Raw genomic sequence first — 26,835 nt, forward strand, 5'->3', positions numbered from 1 at the left:
TCTCCTCTGCTGTGACTTTTTCACGTCACAGTTTATATATTCATTTTAATTTTCCTTCACGTTCCTGCACTCACGCAAAAACTTGGGTCATTTCTATTCCAGAATGCAATTGCCCGTTCTACACTTGCCTGATTGCAACACTGGATCTATCCCTGGTGTGAGATTATGTCATCTTATGCTGGCATTGATAAGATTTTCCTTTCACACTAGACCCTTCTTGGGCCAATTGGCCTTTAATTCCAGGGGCCACTTGCAAGTGTGAAAGGGGTTTGAGACAGGCAACACAGAAACAGACCCTTCAACTCATTGAGGTGACTCCGACCATCAATCACCCATGTGCTAGTCTATATTAATTACATTTTTTATTCTTCCCACAATCCTCACCTTCTTGACAGAAAACAATTTGAGAGATCATTTTGTATAATGCGCAAGAGTCAATGAATGATCTTTTAGTTCTGATGTTATTGAAATAATAGGTGCAGTGAAGGTTCACCAGTATTGATTCCTGGTATTGTGGTGCAGTGAAGGTTCACCAGTATTGATTCCTGGTATTGTGGTTTTGTGATATTGAGATTTAGCAGATTTGCCCATACTCTCTCGAGTTTAGACTTTTGAAAGATGACTGCATTGAAATGTATGAAGATTTTTCAGGCCTTGGCAAGTTGAATGAAGATTTTGGGTTTCTTTAGTCTTGGATGCCCATGAGGCCATTTTGGATTAACTTCAGAAGAAATTTCTCCCAGAGGATCGAGGTTTGATGGTATATACTGTATGAAAAAGCATAGAAAGCTTAGTCACTGGATATCTTCAAGGCAGAAATCAGGAGGCTCTTAATATTAAGGAAATTGAGGGATAAGGAGTTAAAAGTGGCGCTGAGATTTTTAAAAAAAGCTTTGATCTCATTGAATGGGTGGAATTGGAAAGTGGACCAAATGGCCTAATCCTGCTTCTATGATTAGATTTTTCATAAGGAGTTTCAATTATTTTGCAGAAAAAGATTGACTAATTTAACTAAGTTAAATGGTGAAATGTCAATTATGAAAATTTTTAAAAATTAAAACTTTTATTTTAAAATCCTGCGACTACAGGATCTGCGATCAAAATGGTAGCACCTATGACAGTGGCCATGAGGGGTTGCACACTCCAGGGAAGCAGATGACTGACAGGGCACCAGAAAACGGGGAGACCAGCCCCCCATTTGAGAATGAGAAGCAGAGGAGATGACCCACAGGGCAGTGTCCATGACGGCAGACCAGTGAGGGGCTCTGAGGCTGAAGAGCACACATGAGGCTGAAGAGCACACATGAGGCTGAAGAGCACACATGAGGCTGAAGGGCACACATGAGGCTGAAGGGCACACATGAGGCTGAAGGGCACACATGAGGCTGAAGGGCACACATGAGGCTGAAGGGCACACATGAGGCTGAAGGGCACACATGAGGCTGAAGGGCACACATGAGGCTGAAGGGCACACATGAGGCTGAAGGGCACACATGAGGCTGAAGGGCACACATGAGGCTGAAGGGCACACATGAGGCTGAAGGGCACACATGAGGCTGAAGGGCACACATGAGGCTGAAGGGCACACATGAGGCTGAAGGGCACACATGAGGCTGAAGGGCACACATGAGGCTGAAGGGCACACATGAGGCTGAAGGGCACACATGAGGCTGAAGGGCACACATGAGGCTGAAGGGCACACATGAGGCTGAAGGGCACACATGAGGCTGAAGGGCACACATGAGGCTGAAGGGCACACATGAGGCTGAAGGGCACACATGAGGCTGAAGGGCACACATGAGGCTGAAGGGCACACATGAGGCTGAAGGGCACACATGAGGCAAGCTGTTGGTGACTCAAGGCAAGGTACTCGCATAGGATGAGGGCTGCTGGTAATTGCAGTTAAAGGACTGCCTGGCTGCAGATAGTTGAAGACTGGCTTGAGACTAGCTGAAGGGGTACTAGGTATCAGAACCAGGGAGGCAAGAGGGCGGTGGAGGCTTCTGATGGTGTCAGAGGTGTGCATCTGGAACTTGGGTTGTTGATGGTTCGGACTGAAGACTGTGTGGCTGCAGGAGCACTGGAGGTGAAGCCCTGAACATTCATTGTGACTCTGAGGGGGCTCTTTTGCTTCTCTTTCTCTGGCTGTAATGAGTGCTGGGCAATTTTTAATGATAGTAAATCTGTCTTTCTATGGTAGACAAAAGGGAATTTTGTCATAGTTTCTGTTTTATTACATTGTAGCAACATCCTGCTGCGGCAATCAGGCCGGTGCTCCGGGTGGCGAGCGCAGCCAAGAGCCAGCAGACCATACAGCGGTACTGGCCCAAGCAAGTGAACCAGTGGCTAAGGCAGCATAAGGGCCAGCATCCTCAACATGGCGCTGGCCCTGCTGCATAGCCAACAGATAGGGACAGCGCATGGGAAAGAAGGTATTGTCATGTAATAACATGCCCACTATTGTTATGTGGGTGGTTACGTGAGCAAATGGGGCAAATGGTATAAAAGTTGGGCTATACCTGACTGCACGTGTGTGTGTGTGTGTGTGTGTGTGTGTGTGTGTGTGTGTGTGTGTGTGTGTGTGTGCATGTGTGTTTTTGAGTAGCGTGCGGCTACAACATGACAATAAAATCTTGAATCTTTTTGTTTAAAAATGAAGAATGTTTTTACTCTTATTCTAATAGAATGAAAAATTTGCTTTTCTGAATCTGTGAGGTTATTTGTCAATTTTTAAAAACTCTTTAGGCAGTCCCTGGGAATGAGGATGATTTTTATCAACTTTAGTTCTGTAAGTTTTCAGATAACATTTGAGGCCAATGTGGGAAATGTGGACTCTTCCTTTTGTAGGGTAGGAGGTGCCTGACGAGACGCGAGTGGCAAAACCTTGTCATCATACACATCTAATGCATCAACTTAAGTTCTTTCTTTTTAAAATATTTTTATTAATATTTAAAGTATAAACAGTTGAACAATACAATTATATAATGCATCATAATTAAAATAAAGGGATTTTTTTCCCCAAAATATGAACACAATTCAAAAATCCAAAACACATTGGTAGTAGTATATCAAAGCATAACATCAAAAACCCAACCCAAAGGAGAAGAAAAGAGAGAAAAGATGAAATTATAAATTCTCTTCAAGAAATTTATCGCGATTCTCTTCAAGAAATTTATCGCAATTCTCTTCAAGAAATTTATCGCGATTCTCTTCAAGAAATTTATCGCGATTCTCTTCAAGAAATTTATCGCGATTCTCTTCAAGAAATTTATCGCGATTCTCTTCAAGAAATTTATCGCGATTCTCTTCAAGAAATTTATCGCGATTCTCTTCAAGAAATTTATCGCGATTCTCTTCAAGAAATTTATCGCGATTCTCTTCAAGAAATTTATCGCAATTCTCTTCAAGAAATTTATCGCAATTCTCTTCAAGAAATTTATCGCAATTCTCTTCAAGAAATTTATCGCAATTCTCTTCAAGAAATTTATCGCAATTCTCTTCAAGAAATTTATCGCAATTCTCTTCAAGAAATTTATCGCAATTCTCTTCAAGAAATTTATCGCAATTCTCTTCAAGAAATTTATCGCAATTCTCTTCAAGAAATTTATCGCAATTCTCTTCAAGAAATTTATCGCAATTCTCTTCAAGAAATTTATCGCAATTCTCTTCAAGAAATTTATCGCAATTCTCTTCAAGAAATTTATCGCAATTCTCTTCAAGAAATTTATCGCAATTCTCTTCAAGAAATTTATCGCAATTCTCTTCAAGAAATTTATCGCAATTCTCTTCAAGAAATTTATCGCAATTCTCTTCAAGAAATTTATCGCAATTCTCTTCAAGAAATTTATCGCAATTCTCTTCAAGAAATTTATCGCAATTCTCTTCAAGAAATTTATCGCAATTCTCTTCAAGAAATTTATCGCAATTCTCTTCAAGAAATTTATCGCAATTCTCTTCAAGAAATTTATCGCAATTCTCTTCAAGAAATTTATCGCAATTCTCTTCAAGAAATTTATCGCAATTCTCTTCAAGAAATTTATCGCAATTCTCTTCAAGAAATTTATCGCAATTCTCTTCAAGAAATTTATCGCAATTCTCTTCAAGAAATTTATCGCAATTCTCTTCTATAATAATTTTATCAATGTTTACATTATTCACAGTAGGAAAAAAGTTAACTATTTCAAAATCAAAAGAAAGGAAAAAAAATCCCAAACAAAAAAAAGAAAAAAAACATAAATCAGAACCCTGACCAAAAGGCAAGGTTTTAAAAAAAGATAAATGGGAATCAAATGACACCAACCTGGAATCAGGTAGCATAGCACCAAAGCATCTAAACCACTCTAATTCTTTAGGCTATGATAATTGTCCATAAATGGGCCCTATGTCTTTTGGAAGTTAATATTTAAATCTTCAATAGCAGCAAATTAAGTTCTCAGTATCATCAGAATGCTTCTTCTCCAGTTTGAGGGACCAGGAGTTGGTGGAGATGTTGCATTTTCTGAGGAGATCTTGAGTATTCTTGACTCGTTTCCTTTTGTTCACCCAGGTCTCTCTGGCTGCAACAGAACTTGGGATAGTCTCCATTTTGGGAGCATGGTGGTGGGCATGATCAACTTGAGTATAATTTGAGCTTCAGTGCTGGGAAGGTTGGCCTTGGAGAGGATATTGATGTTTGTTCACTTATAATTTGGAAATTAATACCTTTTGCAAGAAAAGAATAAAACACTGAACCGGTCTTTTTATTTTAATGAAAAGATGACCAGTGGAAGACCCAACGTACCACATGAATTGGAGGAAATCAGCAGATAATGAAGTGACTTGTATCAGCAATTCTATACAAATGACACTTAGTAGCTATGCAGAGATGGCCCTGATATTAAGATCAGACCCTAGACACAGGGTTGGAAATGTCTTATTCTTGGATTGGACATGCCCAGCTAAACTATTAATTGAGGGACATACCATTACTTCATTTGTACTGGTTGCATTAGCAAGCTGCCTTGCAAGATGAAGATGAGTTTCAAGTAATGCCTAAAAAAAAAAAGAAAAACCTATTGATTGAGAAAGGATTTCTAAGTTTACCAGAGGATCTAGATCAGTTGGGTTTGTGGTACAAGGAGTGGAAAATTGAATTTAATTCTTGACAAGTATGAGATGCTGCACTTTGGTAAGTCAAACCAGGGCAGAACTTGCATGGTGAATGGTAAGGCTCTGGAGACTGCTGCAGAACAGAGAAATCAAGGGGTACAGGTGCATAGTTTCTTGAAAGTATCAACTCAGGTGGTGAAGGAGGTGTTTGGCACACTTGCCTTTATTGAATGGGATATTGAGTACAAGATGTGGAACCTCCTGATTCAGCTGTACAAGGTGTTGGTGAGACAACACAGAGTATTATATGAAATTCTGGTTGCTAGTTGTTGGAAGGGTTGTCAAGGAGATTCACCAGAATGTTGCTGGAACTGGAGGGCTTGAGTCATAGAAAGAGGTTGGAGAGGCTGGGACTTTATTTATAAAATAATGAGGGGCATGAATAAAGTGAATGGTCATAGACTTTTTCTCAGGGTGGATTCTAGAACTCAACATTTGCAGAAGATAAGAAGGGACAGATTTAAGAGGGATTTGAGTACAATTGTCTTATTCAGAAGATATTTGGATAGCTCTATGGATAGGAAAGGCATGGAAGGATATGGACCAAATGGGACTAGCCCAGAATTCCAACTTGGTTGACATAGATTAGTTGAGCTGTTCCATGCTCCATGTCCTGCTGCTTTCCATGTTTTGATGAACAAGTGAGCAATGACTTGAAAGACAAGTTCTGAACATATACATTCATAAATATCTTCCACTTGGGCAGCTCCCTTAATGAGATTGAATGGATGTAGGCTAAATAGTTTCCTGTAAAGTTGATGCATTGCAAAGAGAAAATAAGATAGTGTTGAGGGAGGAAAGATTGAGAGAGATGTCAGGGTGATGAAACAGCCATGCATGCCAACATGAAATGGGATCCATTGAGGACCCATTGGTTAGGAGCATGGCCAATTAAACATGATGATGAATTATTACAGGCAGCCATATTTGAAGAGAGATTTGTATTTTGGCATGCCACCTAACATGCTGAAGCTCAAAGTCGCTGAGTTTTTCATTGTAATGATGGTGACCATTTGGATGTAGAGGAATTCTTGGCTGTGACATTAACATAGTTGAACTTGGACAGATGTAATTAACCAGAATTTTTTTTTGTTCAGTAAATTTATTTTTATTATATTTCATTATCTTCAGGGTATTGATGCCCAGATCAAGATTCCCAGATCATCAATAGTAGTGTGAAAGTTGCTATTATTAAAACAGAAAATTTTGGAAATGAGAATTAAACAGGAAAGTCTACAAATGTTGGGGTCCAGTGCAAAACACAAAGGCACTGGCCCAGAACGTTGATCACCCTTTACTTCCTATGGATGATGCATGGCCTGCTGAGTTTCTCCAGCACGTTTGTGTATTGCACAATTTGGGAAAAGGAACAGTTCACATTGGCATCAATACAGTACAACCCCTGGCATCTGGAGCTCAAGCAACCAGCAAAAAAAAAAGGTTGAGGAAAATAAGAACAGAAATTAAAAATAAATAAGAATAAAATAATAGATTGTAGTGACAGCTACAAGTACTGAAACACACCTCAAGGCACAGCGGGGTTTCAGTTGTGCTGATTTATTTGAACTTGGTGCGCACCACTTTAAGGGCAGGTATGAGCTCCACCCTGCGCAGGCGGTGATGTCATCACACTGCCCGAGGTGCATGGCGTGGCCTAAGCCACGAGGCACTGCGAAACCCCTGACGGCGTCATCTTCACGTGGCTACCCCGCCAGCACAGTGTTACAAGCGGGCTGGTTCGCCATGAGTGATGTGTGCCACCACACAACCCCCCAGAACCGGCTTACGCGTCTCACCGCTTGGGCGGCCGACCCCGTCGTTTGGGTTGGGCCGTCAGCACTGGTTGGCTAAGGTCCAAGTGAGCCGCTTTGAGCCTATCTGTCTTAAACAGCTCCTCCCTGCCTCCAATGTCCAAGTAAATGTCTTGCCTGAGCATTTCAGGACTTTATAGGGGCCCTCGTAAGGGCATTGCAGGGGGGCAGGGTGTGGGCCTTGCCAGACGAATACAAAGTTTATCATAGCTCGCTCTTTGCGGATGCATGTCCATGGTTGCCGTGATGGGAAGGTGGAGGGGGTGCCAGTGAGGCTAGCTTGTCCTGCAAGTCTGCCAGGAGGACTCAGTCCCCAATGCCGGAGTCCGTGCTTGGGCCAAAGAACTCGCCGGGTAGCGACAGTGGTGCGCCGTAGACCAGCTCTGCGGACGATACCTGAAAGTCTTCCTTAGGGGCCATTCTGATGCTTAGCAGAACCCAGGGCAATTCGTCCGCCCAGTTGGGGCCAGGGAGCTGCTCCATGAAGGCCGACTTGAGGTGTCCGTGGAAACATCCACGAATCTGTTGGCTTGGGGATGATAAACGGTGGTGCGGTGAAGCTTGATCCCCAGGAGATTCTCCAGTTTGGACCAGAGAGCGGATGTGAACTGGGCGCCCCTGTTGCTTGTCATGTGTGCTATAACGTCGAACCTGGTGATCCAGTGGGCGAGCAGGGCTCTGGCGCAGGACTCGGTAGAAGTTTCTTTGAGCGGAATGGTTTCAGGCCACCTTATCATGCGGTCAACCATAGTTAATAGGTAGCATCCCACGATGTTGATATGGATGTGCTCAAATTTCTTGACTGGGGGATCGAATTGCTGCACCGGGGTTTTAACATGGTGCTGGACCTTGGAGGTTTGGCACTCCGTGCCATCTGGGCTACCTACTTCTTGAGGCCATGCCACACGAAGCGCTTCGCCACCTTCGACAAAACCTTCGTGCCGTGCAAGTTGGCTGTAAAGTCCTGAATGTGCGGGATGGGGTAGCAATCCGCCGTGATCGCATCATTTAAGCAGTGGCAGTCCCCGCATGGGTGCCAGCCTCTGGTGGCCTTCGGGACCATGAGTAGGGGAGATGCCCAAGGGCTGTCCGACCTGCGGATGATCCCCAGTTTTTGTAGGCGGGAGAATTCCCTCTTTGCCAATTGCAGTTTTTCGGGTGGGAGTTGCCTGGCCTTGGTGTGGAGTGGGGCGCCCTGGGTCGAGATATGATGGCGGATGCCGTGTTGGGGCATGGCGGAGGTGAACTGTGGCCGTAGGATGGTGGGGAATTCATTTAATATGTGGGTGTACTCTTCCTTGAGAGTGTTGATGGTGGCTACCCCAAGGTCGCACGTGCCGATGAATTCAAGGCAGACAGTTTGGAAAGTGTGGTATGCACTAAACGCTTGCTTTTTAGGTCAACCAACAGGCTGTGCACCCGGAGGAAGTCTTTTCCCAGGATTGCTGTACCACCGTGGCCAGTACGAACCTCCAGTGAAATTTGTCCCTGCCGAGCTAGATCTGGACGTTCTGCGTGCCAAAGGTCCTGATCTCGGTTCCGTTGGCCGCTTGCAGTGTGAGACCTCATGTACAGGTGCAGGACTCGGGCGATTGGAGAAAGCATGCTCAGTTTGGCTCCGGTCTCCACTAGGAAGTATCGGCCACTGGACTTGTCGGTCACATGCAGGAGGCTATTAGTGTGGCCAGCCGTCACAGCCAGGTCATTTCTCTGAAATGAGCAGGGCTGTCTACACCTGCGGGCTTGGGGGCCCCCCAGCGTTGGTGATAGAAGCACCAGGTGGTGTGGGGCTCCTCCGTCTTGTGCTTGGGGGGGCCATGTGCTGTCGGTGGAGTTGAGGGTGGGTCCCGCTTGGTTCGCCAAAGTATGTCGGCACAGGCTGCAACTCTTTGAGGGTCTGAGGAGTCCTCATCCACCAGCAAGAGTTGGATGTCTTCCGGCATTTGTTCGAGGAAGGCCTGCTTGAACATCAGGCAGGGTTTGTGGCCCTCTGCCACCGTGAGCATTTCGTGCATGAGGGCGGACGGGGCTCTGTCACCCAGGCCATCCAGGTGCATCAGTCTGGTGGCGCGCTGTAGTCGAGAGAGGCCGAAGGTGCTGAGGAGGAGGTTTTTGAGCATGAGGTATTTACCCTCCTCCAGTGGGTCGTGGATCAGGTCATCCACCCTGGCGACAGTTTCTTGGTCAAGGGCGCTAATGATGTGGTAAAACATCATGAAGTACTCTGTTGGAGGTGAAACTGCGCTTCCGCCTGCCTGAACCAAATGCGTGGGCGATGCGTCCAGAAGGGGGGAGTTTCACCCCCACCCCATTGACCGCTGTCAGATCCATATTCTTGAGGCCAGAAAACGTCTGGTCTCGCTGGGGTCACCAATGTAGCGATGGCTACAAGCACTGAAACACCACAGGACACAGCAGGGTTTCAGTTGAACTGATTTATTTGAATGCACGTGCCCCTTTAAGGGCAGGTGTGAGCTCCACCCTGCATAAGCAGTGACATCATCACACTGCGTGAGGCGCGCGCCATGGCCTAAGCCATGAGGTATTGTGAAACCCCCGACGGTGCCATCTTCCTGCGGCTGCCCCGCCAGCGCTGGATTACATGGGGCCAATACGGCGGGAGCAGTGTGTGCCGCCAAAAGGTGAGAATTTTGGAAATTTATAATTTGTAAAAGTAAATGTTCTCTGAAGTAATGCAAAATTCTATATTGAAGATGGGAGCAAATAATCAGCCAGCGGAGTGCCTTTGTTGTGGTTTTTGAATAAAGTTATGTGAAATAGCAATGGCATTGCCCAGGATGAAAAGCCAGTTGATGCCACTCACTGTTGGGGTAACTCTCTTAAAGTGTCTCTTTTATCCCTGCTTAGTAAGAGACGCTCCAGTCAGAGGCTTTTCTGTAAACTTGGTGTTTTGGGTGGGGGCGGGATGTTACTTTTCTATAATGTCATTGCTCACCCTTTGGGCAATTCCATGGAGGGCAGGAACCAGCAGAAACAGCGACGGTTAAATGTTTTCAAAGAATGTGATTGAAAATAAAGTAAAATACTTTAAAGTTTATATTGGGCAAGTAAAGTTTGATCAGTGTAAGGATAGTATTTTTTGTCTTTTAAACTGATTATTCTAAATCCAAGTGTATTAGTTGAGCATTGTAAGAGTAAGTCTCAAGCAACTGGAAAATACACTTATCTGGCATTTACCATTCCCCATAGGTGCCAAATGCCCAGGTGTTTTGCTATACTGCCATCACTGGTATCAGTTTCTGCAGGACTCCAGATGAAAACAACATCTTTACTTTCCTATCTTCCCTCTCTCTGCAACTTATTCCTTCTTTGTTTTATTTTTTAAAACTTTCCCCAAATGTGTTAAAGAGCCATCGACAGCGAATGTCAAATTTATTTTTCTTCATGGATGCTGCTTGACCTTCCAAATATTCATTGCACTTTGTTTTCTATTTCAGATTTCCAGACTGCAAAATTTTGTGTTTGGGCAAAAGTTGTCTTTGGCATCTTCCTGAATGTGCTCCAGGTACCGTGGAAGAACACTGTAAGTTGATTAGGACTGTGAATTTCCCTAATGCCTTAAGATCCTTTCTTCTGTTTGGTCCATCATTTTTTTAAAAGTGCAAGAATTTAAGAAATACAAGCATTAGACCATCCTGTTAGCAGAATTGTGGAGAAATCTTGGATTGAAACTAATTGTCCCAATGCTGGTATATTTGACAGATTATGTTCTGTTTAAAGCTTATTTGAAATCTTTGATAGAGAACTCTGAAAGAGGAAAGTTTAGTAACGCCTTTGACAAGGTCCCGTGTGGATAAGGTAGTAAATTAAACATTGACTTTGCGCGAGAAGCCAGAGAGTGGCAGTATCAGATCGTTACTATTTATTGTCATGTATTAAAATAGAAAAGTAATATTAAGCGAAATTGCCTTTAATCAAAAGTCAGACAAAGGTTTAGCATTAGCGTTGCCCAGCACCCCTTACAGTAAGTGAAAGAGAAGCAAATGAGACTCTCCCCAGAGTCGCTGAGTGTCCCTGGATTCACCTCTAGTGCTTTCATAGCCTCTGCAGCCACACAAGATTCTAGTTCAGTTCAATCCATTGACAACTCGAGTCCAGATTCAAACCTCTGGCACAATTAGGAAGCCTTTATTACCTAGGGCACTTCGGGAGCCCTCCTTGCATTCGGGATTTCTAGAATTCCCGTTCGATACCTGGTTCTCTTGAGCCAGTCTCCAGTGACCACGGCTTGGTGTGAATCCTTTGACCTCAAGTCGCTGGCAGCCCACGGCCTGTTCAGGTTCCTCGCCTGCAAGGTGATTGCCTCTCTGACTGGAGGCCTGTGACTAGTGGTGTGTCTCCGGGATCAGTGCTAAGTCCATTATTATTTTTCATATATATCAATGAACTGCATGTTAATGTCATCCATAGCATTGATCTGAATGATAATGTGGTAAATTGGGATCAGCAAGTTTGTAGATAATACAAAGATTGAAGATGTAGTCAATAGTGACAAAGTCTTTCAAAGCTTGTAGCAAGATCTGGACCAGTGAGATAAATGGGCTGCAAAATGGCAGGTGGAACTTAATGCCGATAAGTGTGAGTTGTTGCATTTTTGGAGAATAAAACAAGGTAGGACATGCACAGTAAATGGTAGAATAGAGGAATCTGGGAATATAGAAACATAATTTCTGAAAATGGTATTGCAGATAGGGTCCTAAAGAGAGCAATTGGCATGTTGGCCTAAAAATACCTAAGTATTGAGTATGAGAAAGGATGTTGTATAAGACATTGGTAAGGCCAAGTTGGAGTATTGTGTGCAGTTTTGGTCACCTAACTACAGGAGAGAGATATGCAGAGAAGATTTACTAGGATGTTGCCATGACTTGAAGAACTGAGTTACAGGGAAAACGCAGGATCCTGTTGACACCAGGGAAGGTTGGAACTTTTTTCCCTTGAGTGTTTGGAAAATGATGGGAGATTTGATAGAGGTGTACAAATTATGAGAGGCATAAATAGAGTAAATGCAACTAGGCTTTTTCCATTAAGGTTAGGTGAAACAAGCTCTAGAGGACATGGGTGAAAGTTGAAATGTTTAAAGAGAATATTAGGGGAACTTCTTCAAGCAGAGAGTGGTGAGAGTATGGAAAGAGTTGACAGCTGAAGTGGTGGCTGCAGGCTCAATTTTGACATTTAAGAAAATTTGCATAGGTACATGGATTGGAGGGGTATAGAGGACTATGGTCTGGGCGCAGGTCAGTGAGATGAGGCAGAATAGTAATTCTTCACAGACTTGAAGGGCTGAAGGTCATGTTTCTGTGCTGTCATGTTCCATGATTTTATTTAAGTGAATTATGAGACCAAAATGCTTTAGATGATGGAAGTATGAGATAAAAGTATTAATAATTTTAAATGAATTTAAAATTCACAAATGCTGCTTGATAGATTTTTCACTTTATGATGTTTTTGCAATATGATTGGAAATGCGCTTGATTTTAATATACAGATCAAATTAAAATGGATACCTCTGATATGTAGCTCTTGAATTGTTTGCATTACTGTTAAATAAAGTTAGTTGACATATATACCATGGCCTTAATGTGCTTAATGATAAAAGAGCAACTGAATGCTGATTCAATGGGATGGAAATTAAGCCAAATGCATAGTGCAAGATTTCTGAGGCTGGGATGGGAATGGATTTGTAATGCTGGTGGAAATTATAGAAATTTGATGAGAAAGGAATTAAATGCAAGCAAAAAGGTTTAAAATTTGAGTTGTACGAATGGTTAGAGCCAATATAAATCATAATTTTCTCATAGATATGTTCTTGTAGGGGAAAAAAAACCAAAATGTTATTGCAATTTTCAGTGCTAAGTTATTGTCACTTTATGAGTTTCCAAAAGCTGCATTGATTTTGAAGGTCAGTACCATGTGTATTATGTTTTTTTTTAAAACACAGAAATCCTGCAGTATTTAAGTGAGGAAAACCTGGCATTAAGCCGGCTTTGGTCATTTACACTGAACAGAACAAAGGTAGCCTAATGCCAGGTGAAATGTGTCTTTTTACACAGCAAGCCAGCATTCTGGGAGCAAAAGAGGTGGGATGCGCCACACAACAGTTTCAGTGTCTAGTGTCACGTATAACATAGCGTATTTGACGGCATGATAGACCCACTTATTTCCTCCTTTAAAAAAATAACTTAAGAAAATTCCCCTGGTCTTGTACACAAAGTTGAAATTGGGGTGATAATGGTGAGCAACGCCAACAGTGATCATTGTCACTGTGTGGCTCTCTAGCATCACCGCTGTCTTTTGTTGGAGGCTGGTGCCAGGCTGTCGGGAGACTCTCCTGGCGGCCTGCTGTCAGTACCCGTACTGGTCATTGTGTTGAGAAAGTGTCAGGTTTGAGAGAGATGATTCAGGACACAAGGGTTTGCAATCAAATGTTACTTATTAACACACAATAATTAATAAAAGAGGATGGGAAAAATGTAGCAAGAATAAAACACATGCAATTTATAAGAGTGTGGGGAAAATATGAGCACAACAAATAAAAGAACATGGGAAAATACATGCACAATTTAATAAAACATGCGTGCACAATTTATAAAAGAGCATGGGAAAATCTACTGCAAGTATTGATCTATAACTTTGTGTTTCAAACTTTTCCAGTCATGTACCACCTTAAAAAATCCCTTACTAATCACCACTATCTATCATTGGGGGTTGGTGGCGGGCTTAAGACTGTTCAAACTGAGGACAATACCACAACCAGTTGCTCACAGCAGAAGGTGACTCGAGACACCTGGGGACAGCTGAGAGTGAGGTGGTGGGATCGGTGTGGGGACTGGTCTTTTATCACAATGCCAGTCCCTAATACTAATCTCTCCCTTCATATTTGAAGGTTTGTCAGTTTCTGTCTTGAATATATTCTGTAACTGAGCATTCACACTGTCCTTCTGTAGTGTTCCAGATTCCGTACCCTTTGATACAGAATTTTTAAAATCTTAATCATGATCAAACCCTATTTTGAAAGACCAACAGCTACCCCACATCAGTCCTGTCAAAACTATGAATTATGTAGTTGTGAATTAAGTCACCTCTCATTCTCCTCCCAGCAACACATTAGTGCTTCACCCACCTAACAAAATAATGTCTAGTAGAGGATGTATCACTATTTCATCTCCAGTCATTTCATCTACAGCTCATTTCAGACTTCTGCATTTGCGGGAGCATGCATAGATATCCGAGATGGGCTAAACCCCAAGTGCCTGCTGGTCAGGTATTCCATAGTGAACTACTTGCTGTCAACCATATCGACTCTGGTTTTTACCTTTGCTGTAGAACTGTGGGACACTGGGAGAAAGGTGCCAGCAGTATTATTATTAAAATGATTTTTCCTGTTTGCATGCTTTGTCTGTAAATACTGTATATAAAAAAAAATATGGTACACATACCCTTGCCCGAGTTAGTCCCAGGATGCCAGATTGCCCTTTGAAATAGACAGCGTTCCAGCACCGTTACTACTTCTGCTGCTGGGAAAAAAAACGGGAACGGAAATGATCCCAATTCAGTGTTGGCGCTTTTATTTACACAGCGGGCATAATGTAAAAAAGCTGCCAATATCCCAGAACAAAGTGGCTGTTTAAAAAGCTTATTAGATTGGCTGCAAAGATTATGAAACCAATATTCCATCGATTTAGACCCAAGATTTTTTTTCCTCCTAGAGTCGTGTATGACTAAAATACTAATGACATCATAAATGATAGTTTTCTGAAGAAATGTTTTGCCTTGGGAATGTGATAAATTAATGATTGGCAACTTTGACATTTTGCAGTGAAGTTAGAAATCCAAAAATTCCTTAGCAAAACATATGTGGGCCATAAATGTAGTATTTGATAACAATGTCGTCCATTGCAATTTTTAAATAAATCTAAAGCATTAGATGTTATTAAGTATAAAATATAGTAAAGTCATTGAGAATGAAAACATAAATGCTGAAGGAACTCATAGGAGATGAAGATATATATATTTTGGGCCGGAGCCCTTCTTGAGGGTATGAGTAAAGTCTAGGCAGGTGCCTGAACTAAAAGTCTGGGGAGAAGGAAGGAAAGGGCAGGGGAAGGAAGGAAAACATTTTGGTGGATAGGAGAGGAAAGGTGAGAACCTTGGGAGGGGTTGACTCTGTGAATGCAGAGCTGGAGGAAAGGAGACAGAAGGAAAGAGAGAATGACAGAGCAAGAAGGAGAAATAGGGGTAGATGGAGGGGGGCAGGTTGGGGAGACTAATGGAAACCGGAGGAGTCTATGTAAATGCCATCCAGCTGGAGGTACCCAGATGGAACATGAGGCGTTGTTCCTCATGCAGGTGGCCTCAGACTGGCAGTACATTAGACCCTGGACAGACATATCGGCATGGGAATGGAGTGAGAGTTGCCATTGGGAGATTCCTGCTATTACGGTCGTCAGAGCCAAGATGCACAACAGTGATCTCCCAGTCTGCATCCAGTCCCTCTGATGGAGAGGAGAGCACAACAGGAACATCAAATGCAGTAGATGACACCTGCTGATTCGTAAGTGAAGAGTTGATTCGCTTGGAAGGATAGTTTTGGCCCCGAATGGTGGTGAGGTGCAACTGTCAGTGTAGCACTCCTGCAGTCACGGGGGTTGGCGGCAAGGTGGTGATTGGTGGGAAGGGATGGATGGATGAGGGAGTCACGGAGGTAGCTGACCCTGAGGAAGGTGGGGAGGAGAGGACAAAATGTGTCTGGTGGTGGGATCACGTAGTTTATGGTGGAACTGACAGAGGTTGAACGTGGAGGCTAATCAGGTGGTAGGTGAGGACAAGGGGTATCCTGCCCTTGTTGCACAAGGGAGTGGAGAGGGCAGGGCAGATATGTGGGTAATTGAGGATATATGGGTGAGGGCTATGTTGCTGGTAGTAGAAGGGAAATCAAATTTTTTGATGGAGGACATCTCAGATGATCTGACATGAAAGACCTCATCCTGGAAGTAGATGCAACAGTCACAAAGGATTTGTGAGAAAGGAATGTAAATCTTACAGGGAAGAGTGCAAAGTGGTGTAGTTGAGATAGCTATGGGAGTTGGTGGGTTTGTAGAAAACATCTCTCAAGAGGTTGTTGCCCAAGATGGTGACTAAGAGTTCGAGAAAGGATCTCCTGTGGGTGATGAGTTTCTTCAGCATTTCTGCTGCTTCAGAACATTTTTTGGATTTACTGTAAATTATTTTTAACAACAAGTGTTTTCCACTTGGGCAACAAATTTTGAGTGGGGGGAAAAAAATCTTCACAAAACCTCTTAAGAGGAGGGCTTTCCTTACAGGTATTAACTACATTGCATTCTAATGAATATATATTTTTTTGCATCAGAACTTGCCTGGTACAGGTTCAGCAGGAAGATTCCCCAGCAATAATAACTGATAAACTGCTGTCATTTTGCACTCTACCACTTTCAGATGCAGGTGGAAAATCAACACTGAAAACTGAATGGCAAATTTTGTTTATCTGGAGGGAATCTTTAACCTATTTGCAGTTAAGTGTGGAAATGAGAATGTAAAAGAAAGAAAACTTTGCATTTCTACAGTGTATTTAATGATCTCAGTATGCCATCTTTATTGTTAATGAAGTGTTTTAAAAGTGGGGAGATTGTGTGGACCTAAGGAAATGCATTTTGCCTATTTCTTTTATTTGAATGGTCCCATGCACCAGAATTTACTTTGTAGCTTTGAAATAAAATGTCCGTTATATTGCCTAAATTAATAAAAAATTATATTGCCTAAATTAAATGTGTGACATTTCCGCAGCAATTACCACTCCAGTTCACTCATTTCATCTTGTATATTTTAAATATTCTGTTGTGATTGGTCATTTGAAATGATCAATACAAACACACTTCTTTCCTCAGATGATGCTTCGTGTGAACATTTCCACTCAAACTTTTATTAATTTGCCTGATAACTCCTTTTTGCAGCACTTTCGTTATTAATTTGGACTGTTTTTGTTGTTGACTATTTCCATTAGTGCCTTTGCTGTTGCTTCCCTGAATTCTTTGAAAAGGCTGGAAATATTCCAACTACCCCAGCATTTTTCTTCCTTGCATTTGATTTATTTCAAAATCGTTGCAACATTTCTCATCTATTAGCATGTCTGACACTTGGGTAAAGAAATCTTTCTCAAGTTATGTTTATACTCATCCACGAATTAAAGAAAGAAATTCTATGACCTAATTTCAATTCATTTGGGTTCTTGTGTGATTTAAAAAAAAAACTTCAAAATGTGACAGAACAGCACCTCATTATTTGAGTGGCATGATTAGTGTAGCAGTTAGTGCCTTGCTATTATAACTCCAGTGATCAGGACTGGGGTTTGAATCCCGTGATGTCTGTAAGGAGTTTGTATGTTCTCCCTGTATCTGCAATGGTTTCCTCCCACCACTCGAAACATATTGGGGGGGGGGGTTGTAGGTTAATTGGTTGTAATTGGGCGGCACGGGCTCGTGGACTGAAATGGCCTGTTACTGTGCTGTGTGTGTCTAAATTAAATTAAAAAAAAATAAAAAAAAAGGTAAAAATTATGATTCAACTTGGGCTTTAAAAATTGCACATTACTATTTACATTGCAGTGGGGTGGAATATCAACAGTTTTCAGGGTTTGCAACGTTGTTGTCCAGCTGCATCACTCAGTAAAACACTTGCTTTGATTTTAAAAGAATAGTGATATGCACAAGTGATTAGTTAAATGTCAATGAGTACCTTGCAGATATTGACATCTTGATATTTTGGACTAGTTATGGATGTTGTATGAATTTATGTTGGAGTTTTTGCTCTGTGAAGTCACTGAAGCTATTTTTAAAATTAATGTCATACTCCAGGCATTGCTCGGAGCGCCAGTATTTATTGTCCATCTCCGGTTGCCGTACCTTCTTGATTTTTTTTCAACTGGGAATGATTAACAATGCTATTTATTGAGCTGTCCCAAGACATGGATCTGGTCACATGTATGACTTCAGCTAAATCTCAGCAGTTGAACAGATCTCTTCTGGCCATTAGTTTTCATAGAGATAATAAAAGTCTGGGGTTAATGCTTGCAAGGTGGAAGATTATGTACTTAAAAGAAAGTATCATCAGTAACTTATTTAATTTTTAAATTTTAATTTTCTTGGGGTGATTCAAAGATATTTATTAACAAAATCTATCTGGTAGAGATATAATTTTTTGTGCTGAACAATAAATGCTATAACACCAAATTAAAAGGTATAATTTCAGGTACAATGAAAACTAGTTTTAATAGTTATCATTTAAACAATGATTCAATACAAGTATTTCAATGGGACTCTGTAATGAAAGCTTTCTTTTGATTGGAATGTTTGCTGCTACATTGGGCATCAGAAATATTTGTACAGATGACTAAATAAGTGTTTAGAACAGTGGTTCTCAACCTTTTTTTTCCCCACTCACATACCACGTTAAGTATTTCCTATGCCATAGATGCTCTGTGATAGTAAGGGATTGTTTAAGGTGGTGTGTGGGTGGAAAGAAAAAGGTTGAGAACCACTGGTTTAGAATCACAGATAAGTTTTTAAACTTTTGAAATAAACTAAAGCAGTATTTAATATTCTGTTACATCAGTAGATATTTGCATTATTCTTTTAATGAAACCAAGAGAATTAAATTTTGGTTCCACATACTGTTCCTTTTTGAACAAGGTAACTGAAGTGAAACTTTTTTATGGCATGATAGACTAGTGGAGCACCCATGCACAATTATTCATAGCTATTAAACATTTTGTTTGTTCTCAAATACACAATGATGCATCTTCATGACTCCAAAGATTAGTTTTATTATAAAATAAAAACCTATAGTTACTGGATATTAGAAATAAACACAGAAAATCCTGGCAGCTCTCAACAAGCCAGACAGCAGTTTTCAGAGGGAAGAACCAATGTTTTAGATTGATAACCTTTCATCACCACAGATTACTGAAAAATATGATACACAAAATCAAAGCCGGGGCAAATCATTTGACCAGTGTGCTAATTTCACCATTCAAGAGGATCATGGATTAATGTTAACCTCAGCACCACATTCATCCACTTTCCACATTTCCCTTAACACTTAAACATCTAAAAAATCTATTGATCTCAACTTTTAATATACTTTACCTTCACAGCCCTCATATATTTGCCAACTGTTGGATAAAGAAGTTTCTTTTCTTTGTCACTCAGCTCTACGTATTCCAGCCAAGGGAAATATAAACTCTGCATCCACTCTGTCAGGCCCATGAGAATTTTGTACATTTCATTGAGATCATCTCTCATTTTTCTCAACTCTAGAGTACAAGCCAAGATTGCTTAATCTTTCCTTGTGTGGCAAAACTGCCAGCACTGGAAAAGGCATTGACCTGAAGATTTAAAAAAAATCTCTGCTGTGTAAGTTTTTTTTCTAGTTTTGACTTTAACTAGTGCATAAAAAGTCTGTCATAGTTTTGATACATCTATTACATATTAAGTTTGAAAGGTAAAATGTGTTTCCTAGACATGTCATTTCTAGTGCAGTACCAAGCTGTACTGGAGGGGCCTGCCTCCCCTCCTAGGTCGGTCCATACTGCCCGGACCGGGGCCGAGGCCGCCGCAGTTCACCCTGTGCCTGGATTGGGGCCGCCGCCTCCCACTCTCTGCCCGGATCGGGGCCTTCGCCTGCCCCACTCGACCGAGGCCGGGGCCGCCGTCTCCCCCTTGCTCCTGCCCGGATCGGGGCCGCCGCCGTCTACCCTTCGCCCGGACCGGGGCCGGGGTAAGAAACCTGCATAGGAGAAGGCCACTCCGATATAAAACCTACGACCCAAGGACCTCGCTGCCACGTCCCAGCTTGCTTGGCCACGGCACACGAACCATGGGTGTAAAGGGTGGGGCCAGTACTGCGCGCACTGCACTCCACCTAAAAGCTCCTTTGCGCAGGCCCGAGGACAGGTCCACGTCCTCCCCCTCCACGTCCTCCCCCTCAAAAGATGCTCACAAACTCAAGCTAGCATGCTGGAACATCAGAACCATGCTAGACAAGGCTGACAGCCACCGACCTGAACGTCGGTCTGCCCTCATTGCACATGAACTCCTCAGACTTGACATCGACATAGCCGCTCTCAGTGAAGTCCGCCTGGCAGATGTAGGCAGCCTCCAAGAACGCGGCGCGGGCTACACACTCTACTGGTCTGGCAAGCCTTCGGATGAACGACGCCTATCTGGTGTAGGCTTCATGGTCAAGAGCTTCATTGCCTCCAAACTCGAAAACCTTCCGACAGGCCTCTCGGACCGAATCATGTCCATGCGACTCCCACTTCAAAACAAGCGTCACATCACCCTCATCAGTGTCTATGCTCCAACCCTCCAGGCGGAACCAGCAGAAAAGAACAAGTTCTACACCGACCTGCGCAACCTCATCCAACGTACCCCTACAGCCGACAAGGTTGTCATCCTGGGCGACTTCAACGCTCGTGTCGGCAAAGACTCAGAAACCTGGCCAGGAATCCTGGGCAAGCATGGCGTCGGCAAGTGCAATGACAATGGGCGCCTCCTGTTGGAGCTCTGCGCAGAACAGCGACTTGTCATTACAAACACCCTTTTTCAGCAGAGGGACAGCCCTAAGACCACCTGGATGCATCCCCGATCCAAACACTGGCACCTCCTGGACTACATCCTGGTGCGAGAAAGTGACAAACAAGATGTGCTCCACACCAGGGTCATGCCTAGCGCGGAATGCCACACTGACCACCGGCTGGTTCGCTGCAAGCTCAACCTTCACTTCAAGCCAAAGCCCAGGAACAATAAAGCCCCCAGAAAGAGGTTCAATGTTGGAAACCTGCAGTCAGACGAAGCGAGAGGAAACTTCCAGGCAAACCTCAAAGCAAAGCTCGACGTTGCAACCCGCCTCACGGACCCGTCCCCTGAAACCCTCTGGGATCAGTTGAAGACTACCATACTGCAATCCACTGAAGAGGTACTGGGCTTCTCCTCCAGGAAAAACAAGGACTGGTTTGACGAAAACAGCCAGGAAATCCAAGAGCTGCTGGCAAAGAAGCGAGCTGCCCACCAGGCTCACCTTACAAAGCCGTCCTGTCCAGAGAAGAAACAAGCCTTCCGTCGCGCATTCAGCCATCTTCAGCGCAAACTCAGGAGATCCAAAATGAGTGGTGGACTAGCCTCGCCAAACGAACCCAGCTCAGCGCGGACATTGGCGACTTCAGGGGTTTCTACGAGGCTCTAAAGGCTGTGTACGGCCCCTCACCCCAAGTCCAAAGCCCGCTGCGCAGCTCAGACGGCAAAGTCCTCCTCAGCGACAAGATCTCCATCCTCAACCGATGGTCAGAACACTTCCAATCTCTTTTCAGTGCCAACCGCTCAGTCCAAGATTCCGCCCTGCTCCAGCTCCCTCAACAGCCCCTAAGGCTAGAGCTGGATGAGGTTCCCACCCTGGATGAGACATATAAGGCAATCGAACAACTGAAAAGTGGCAAAGCAGGAGGTATGGATGGAATCCCCCCAGAAGTCTGGAAGGCTGGCGGCAAAACTCTGCATGCCAAACTGCATGAGTTTTTCAAGCTTTGTTGGGACCAAGGTAAACTGCCTCAGGATCTTCGTGATGCCACCATCATTACCCTGTACAAAAACAAAGGCGAGAAATCAGACTGCTCAAACTACAGGGGAATCACGTTGCTCTCCATTGCAGGCAAAATCTTCGCTAGGATTCTACTAAATAGAATAATACCTAGCGTCGCCGAGAATATTCTCCCAGAATCACAGTGCGGCTTTCGCGCAAACAGAGGAACCACTGACATGGTCTTTGCCCTCAGACAGCTCCAAGAAAAGTGCAGAGAACAAAACAAAGGACTCTACATCACCTTTGTTGACCTCACCAAAGCATTCGACACCGTGAGCAGGAAAGGGCTTTGGCAAATACTAGAGCGCATCGGATGTCCCCCAAAGTTCCTCAACATGATTATCCAACTGCACGAAAACCAACAAGGTCGGGTCAGATACAGCAATGAGCTCTCTGAACCCTTCTCCATTAACAATGGCGTGAAGCAAGGCTGTGTTCTCGCACCAACCCTCTTTTCAATCTTCTTCAGCATGATGCTGAACCAAGCCATGAAAGACCCCAACAATGAAGACGCTGTTTACATCCGGTACCGCACGGATGGCAGTCTCTTCAATCTGAGGCGCCTGCAAGCTCACACCAAGACACAAGAGAAACTTGTCCGTGAACTACTCTTTGCAGATGATGCCGCTTTAGTTGCCCATTCAGAGCCAGCTCTTCAGCGCTTGACGTCCTGCTTTGCGGAAACTGCCAAAATGTTTGGCCTGGAAGTCAGCCTGAAGAAAACTGAGGTCCTCCATCAGCCAGCTCCCCACCATGACTACCAGCCCCCCCACATCTCCATCGGGCACACAAAACTCAAAACGGTCAACCAGTTTACCTATCTCGGCTGCACCATTTCATCAGATGCAAGGATCGACAATGAGATAGACAACAGGCTCGCCAAGGCAAATAGCGCCTTTGGAAAACTACACAAAAGAGTCTGGAAAAACAACCAACTGAAAAACCTCACAAAGATAAGCGTATACAGAGCCGTTGTCATACCCACACTCCTGTTCGGCTCCGAATTATGGGTCCTCTACCGGCACCACCTACGGCTCCTAGAATGCTTCCACCAGCGTTGTCTCCGCTCCATCCTCAACATCCATTGGAGCGCTTTCATCCCTAACGTCGAAGTACTCGAGATGGCAGAGGTCGACAGCATCGAGTCCACGCTGCTGAAGATCCAGCTGCGCTGGGTGGATCACGTCTCCAGAATGGAGGACCATCGCCTTCCCAAGATCGTGTTATATGGCGAGCTCTCCACTGGCCACCGTGACAGAGGTGCACCAAAGAAAAGGTACAAGGACTGCCTAAAGAAATGTCTTGGTGCCTGCCACATTGACCACCGCCAGTGGGCTGATAACGCCTCAAACCGTGCATCTTGGCGCCTCACAGTTTGGCGGGCAGCAACCTCCTTTGAAGAAGACCGCAGAGCCCACCTCACTGACAAAAGGCAAAGGAGGAAAAACCCAACACCCAACCCCAACCAACCAATTTTCCCTTGCAACCGCTGCAATCGTGTCTGCCTGTCCCGCATCGGACTTGTCAGCCACAAACGAGCCTGCAGCTGACGTGGACTTTTTACCCCCTCCATAAATCTTCGTCCGCGAAGCCAAGCCAAAGAAAACCAAGCTGTACATAATGCTTCGGAGGATGGCAATATAAAAAGTATTTCTAGTGTTCGTACAACGTTGCTTGACAAACAATAGCTACTATTTTAAAAAGGGCATCACTTGCAGGGTCTTCTTGATAATCCTGTCTTTGCATAATCCGACCACTGGGTCAGGCTATAAGTTTACTAAAAGTTGCTGATTTAAAAAAAAATTTCTTGGCTAAGCAAACTGTTAAGCCTTTTCCATGATGAGTTGATGAAATCAATGTTAAATTGTCATTTGCATCTTTTAATAATTTCATTAAAGATTTTGCTTGAAACTCTTGGAACTACAAAAGTGGGATTTGAATAAGATGTGATTGTGTAGATTTTAATTTTGGGAAGAAAGCTAATTGAGCTGATGCCAAGGAGTCTGGGAAACCTGTCTGGATTTTTTTTGATAGAGGCAGGTCAGCAGCATTCAAAGTTGTCATAACTTGATGACGTTATACAGGTAGAAAGTCTTTGACTGGAGGAGGACTTGGTCATAACTAGCCACCATCTGAATCTATCTACACTTAAATTTATTTTTTATTTTAAATTTAGACATACAGCACGGTAACAGGCCATTTCAGTCTTATGACTCTATGCTGTCCAATTTACATTGAAACCGGAGCAGAGAACACCCATGCAGACATGGGAAGAACGTGCAAACTCCTTGCAGATAATGTGGGATTTGAATCCAGGTTCGGTCCTGATCGCTGGCGCTGTAAAGGCGTTGCGCTAATGCAGTGGTTTTCAACCTTCCTCTTTTAACTCATACTACTTTAAATATTCGCTATGCCATCAGTGCTCTGTGATTAAGGGATTGCTTAAGGTGGTATGTGAGTGGGAAGGGAAGGTTGAGAATCATTGCTCCAAACCTACACTGGCAAGACCCCTCAACTCTTCCTCTGGTACATTGATGACTACATCAAGGTGGCATCATGTACCTGTGATGAGCTTGTCAATTTCATCAGTTTCACGGCCAATTTCCACTCGGACCTCAAACTCACCTGGTCCATCTCCGATGACACTCTCCATTTTCTGCATCTCTCTGTCTCTATCTCAGAAGACAGTCTCTCCACTGACATTTATTACAAACCCTCTAATTCCCATAACTATCAGATTACTAATCTTCACACCCTGTCGCCTGCAAGGACTCCAACCCCTTCTCTCAATTTCTCCACCGCATCTGCTCCTAAGACGAGGTCGTCCAGTCTAGAGCCTCTGAAATGTCTGCCTTCTTCCACAAACGTGGCTTCCCCTCCACCACTAATAATTCAGCCCTCACCTGCATCTCCACTCATCTGCCCTAGCCCCCCCCACCCGCAGAAACAATAACATAGAATCCCCCTCGTCCTCACCTACCACCAGCCTCTGCATGCAACACATTATCCGGCACTTACTACAGGACCCCGCCATCAGACAGATTTTTCCTTCTCCTCCCTTCAAAGCCTTCCATAGGGACTGGTCCCTCCGTGACTCCCTTGTATACTCTTCCCTCCCAACCCATTGCCTCCCACCCCCCCCCCAGCACCTTCCACTGTGGTCATAGGAGGTGTAATACCTGCACCCACACCTCCTCCCTTGGGTCTGAGGTCCTAAACAGACCTTTCAGGTGAAGCAACACTTTGCCTGTATCTCCAAAAAACTCATTTACTGCATCTGGTGCATCCTCTGTGGCCTTCTCTACATTGGAGAGACCGGTCGCAGATTAGGAGATCGCTTCGCCCAGCGTCTCCTCTTCGTCCACAACAAAAGCGACCTCCCCATAGCCAACCATTTCAATTCTGAGTCATACTCTCTAGCTCGCATGTCTGTGCATGCCATGGCCTTTCACACTACCCCACCCTGACCACCTGCAGATTGGAGGAACAACACCTTATTTTTGTCTGGGCATCCTCCAACCCCAGGGCATGAACATTGAATTCACTGCATTCTGCTAATCAGCTTGCCTTTTCCCCCTCCCCTGCCATCCCTTAACTAGTAATTCCAGTTCCTACTTCTTTTCTCTCTCTGCCTAGCTTAGACTCCTCCCCCCTGCAGTCCACCCCCCCTCCACCTATCATTTCCCACCCTCACCAACCCTCCCTTTCCCCTTTTGTTCAGACATCTCTACTGTTCCGCCATACCTTGATGAAGGGCTCAAGCCCGAAATGTTGGTGATGTATCTTCACCGTTGCTTCATAAAGGCACTGTTTGACCTGCTGAGTTTCTCCAGCATTTGTCTGTTTTTTCACTCCTCTAGACCAGATTGTTACTGAAATATTTGACTTGAGAAAAATTATCATTGGCCCATTTCCTTTGGAGTTCTGAAACTGCGCACATAACGAGTCGATGAGGTATGATTAAAACGGTGGTTTTCAAACTTTTTCTTTCCTCCCACATCCCACCTTAAGCAATTCCTAATCACAGAGCACTCAAGGCATAGGGAGTACCTTAAGTGGGATGTGAGTAGAAAGAAAAAGTTTGAGAACCATTGCACTAACCACCACCCTCCCACCCTTTCAGTCCAAGATTCTCCTAGTGACCAGAATAGACCACTACCAATACTCTATAAAGCCCAATGTTCGACTTGCTTTGATAAGCCATGATTTACTTGTCTGTCAGATTTTCCAGGGTTTCCATAGTGTCCACTGAAAATATACTAATTCTCATTTATGAGGATTAATATGGTCTATGAATGTCAATATTTTTCCTCATAGTTTCATAGTCTCAGAATACTGTGCACAGCATCGTATTAAAGATTCACCATCAAACTTAGCCCTCATGACAGTGTTTTGCATTCATATAATTTCATTTGTAATGTAATCTGGCATAGCTCTCGGTCATTGGAATTTTTGGATAGTTTTAAACACCCTACCCTGCAGCATTATGGTGCAGTCCAGGTGGGGTAATAGATGCTGCAACATATTCAAATGACAAACGGGGTGTAGAAGAAGCATTACAGTGAATCTAGATACATTATACTGGCATATCTCTGAAAAAGAAGCAAAAGTAACAACTTGATTTGGTAGGATGTGTGATGGCCCCTTGGGTATGAGAAGGCCATGGAAGGAAGATGAGGGAATGCAAAGATGTGGATCATAGGCCAGGAATCAATAGGCCTTTTCACACTGTGGGCGTGTGGTGACCCTACTTGGACCCGGGTGAGATTTCCGGGAAAGCAGGATCTCCTGCGCCTCTCACACATTGGTCCAAATTCTCTGTAATTTGCCCTCCCTAGCAATTTGGAGGGGGGTGGTCCCGCCCCAGCAATGATCTAGTGAGCGACGCATTACGCACTCACAGGAAGTCCTACCTGAAGACTCTGCGCACGCCATTTATTGAAGACAAATTGATGTTGACAAGCTTAAATGTTGAAAGGACAGCATCACGATGTTTCCCCTGCTTGGCTGTTTGCCGATTCAGACTGCAGGGAAAGGGTGGCCTGGGCCGTGGACCCGTGTAATTTTCCAGGGCCGACATTTTCACATTGCAGATTCACGGGAGGGTTCCTTGGAAAATTTCCTGGGATTCCCCATTTTACATGGCAGCGTGAAAAGGCCTAATATCTGGACATGACACCAAAAAAAAAGTCTGGTGGTCAGCAGG

At 43.8% G+C, this 26,835-nt stretch overlaps 1 protein-coding gene across 6 annotated transcripts in view; it reads left to right on the forward strand.

Annotated features, from left to right (window-relative positions):
• Nucleotides 1-26,835, forward strand: part of rgmb (repulsive guidance molecule BMP co-receptor b) — a 196,118-nt gene that overhangs the window by 30,792 nt on the left and 138,491 nt on the right. For 5 of the 6 annotated variants that reach the window (XM_069892247.1, XM_069892275.1, XM_069892257.1 and 2 more), the window contains exon 2: nt 10,418-10,503. The gene's annotated coding sequence lies outside the window, so the exon portion shown is untranslated. Of the gene's footprint in view, nt 1-10,417; nt 10,504-16,433; nt 16,510-26,835 lie in introns of all 6 variants that reach the window. The other variant, XM_069892266.1, reaches the window with a different exon arrangement.

Source organism: Narcine bancroftii, chromosome 1 (genome assembly GCF_036971445.1).
Source record: "Narcine bancroftii isolate sNarBan1 chromosome 1, sNarBan1.hap1, whole genome shotgun sequence".
Taxonomy (NCBI): Eukaryota; Metazoa; Chordata; class Chondrichthyes; order Torpediniformes; family Narcinidae; genus Narcine; species Narcine bancroftii.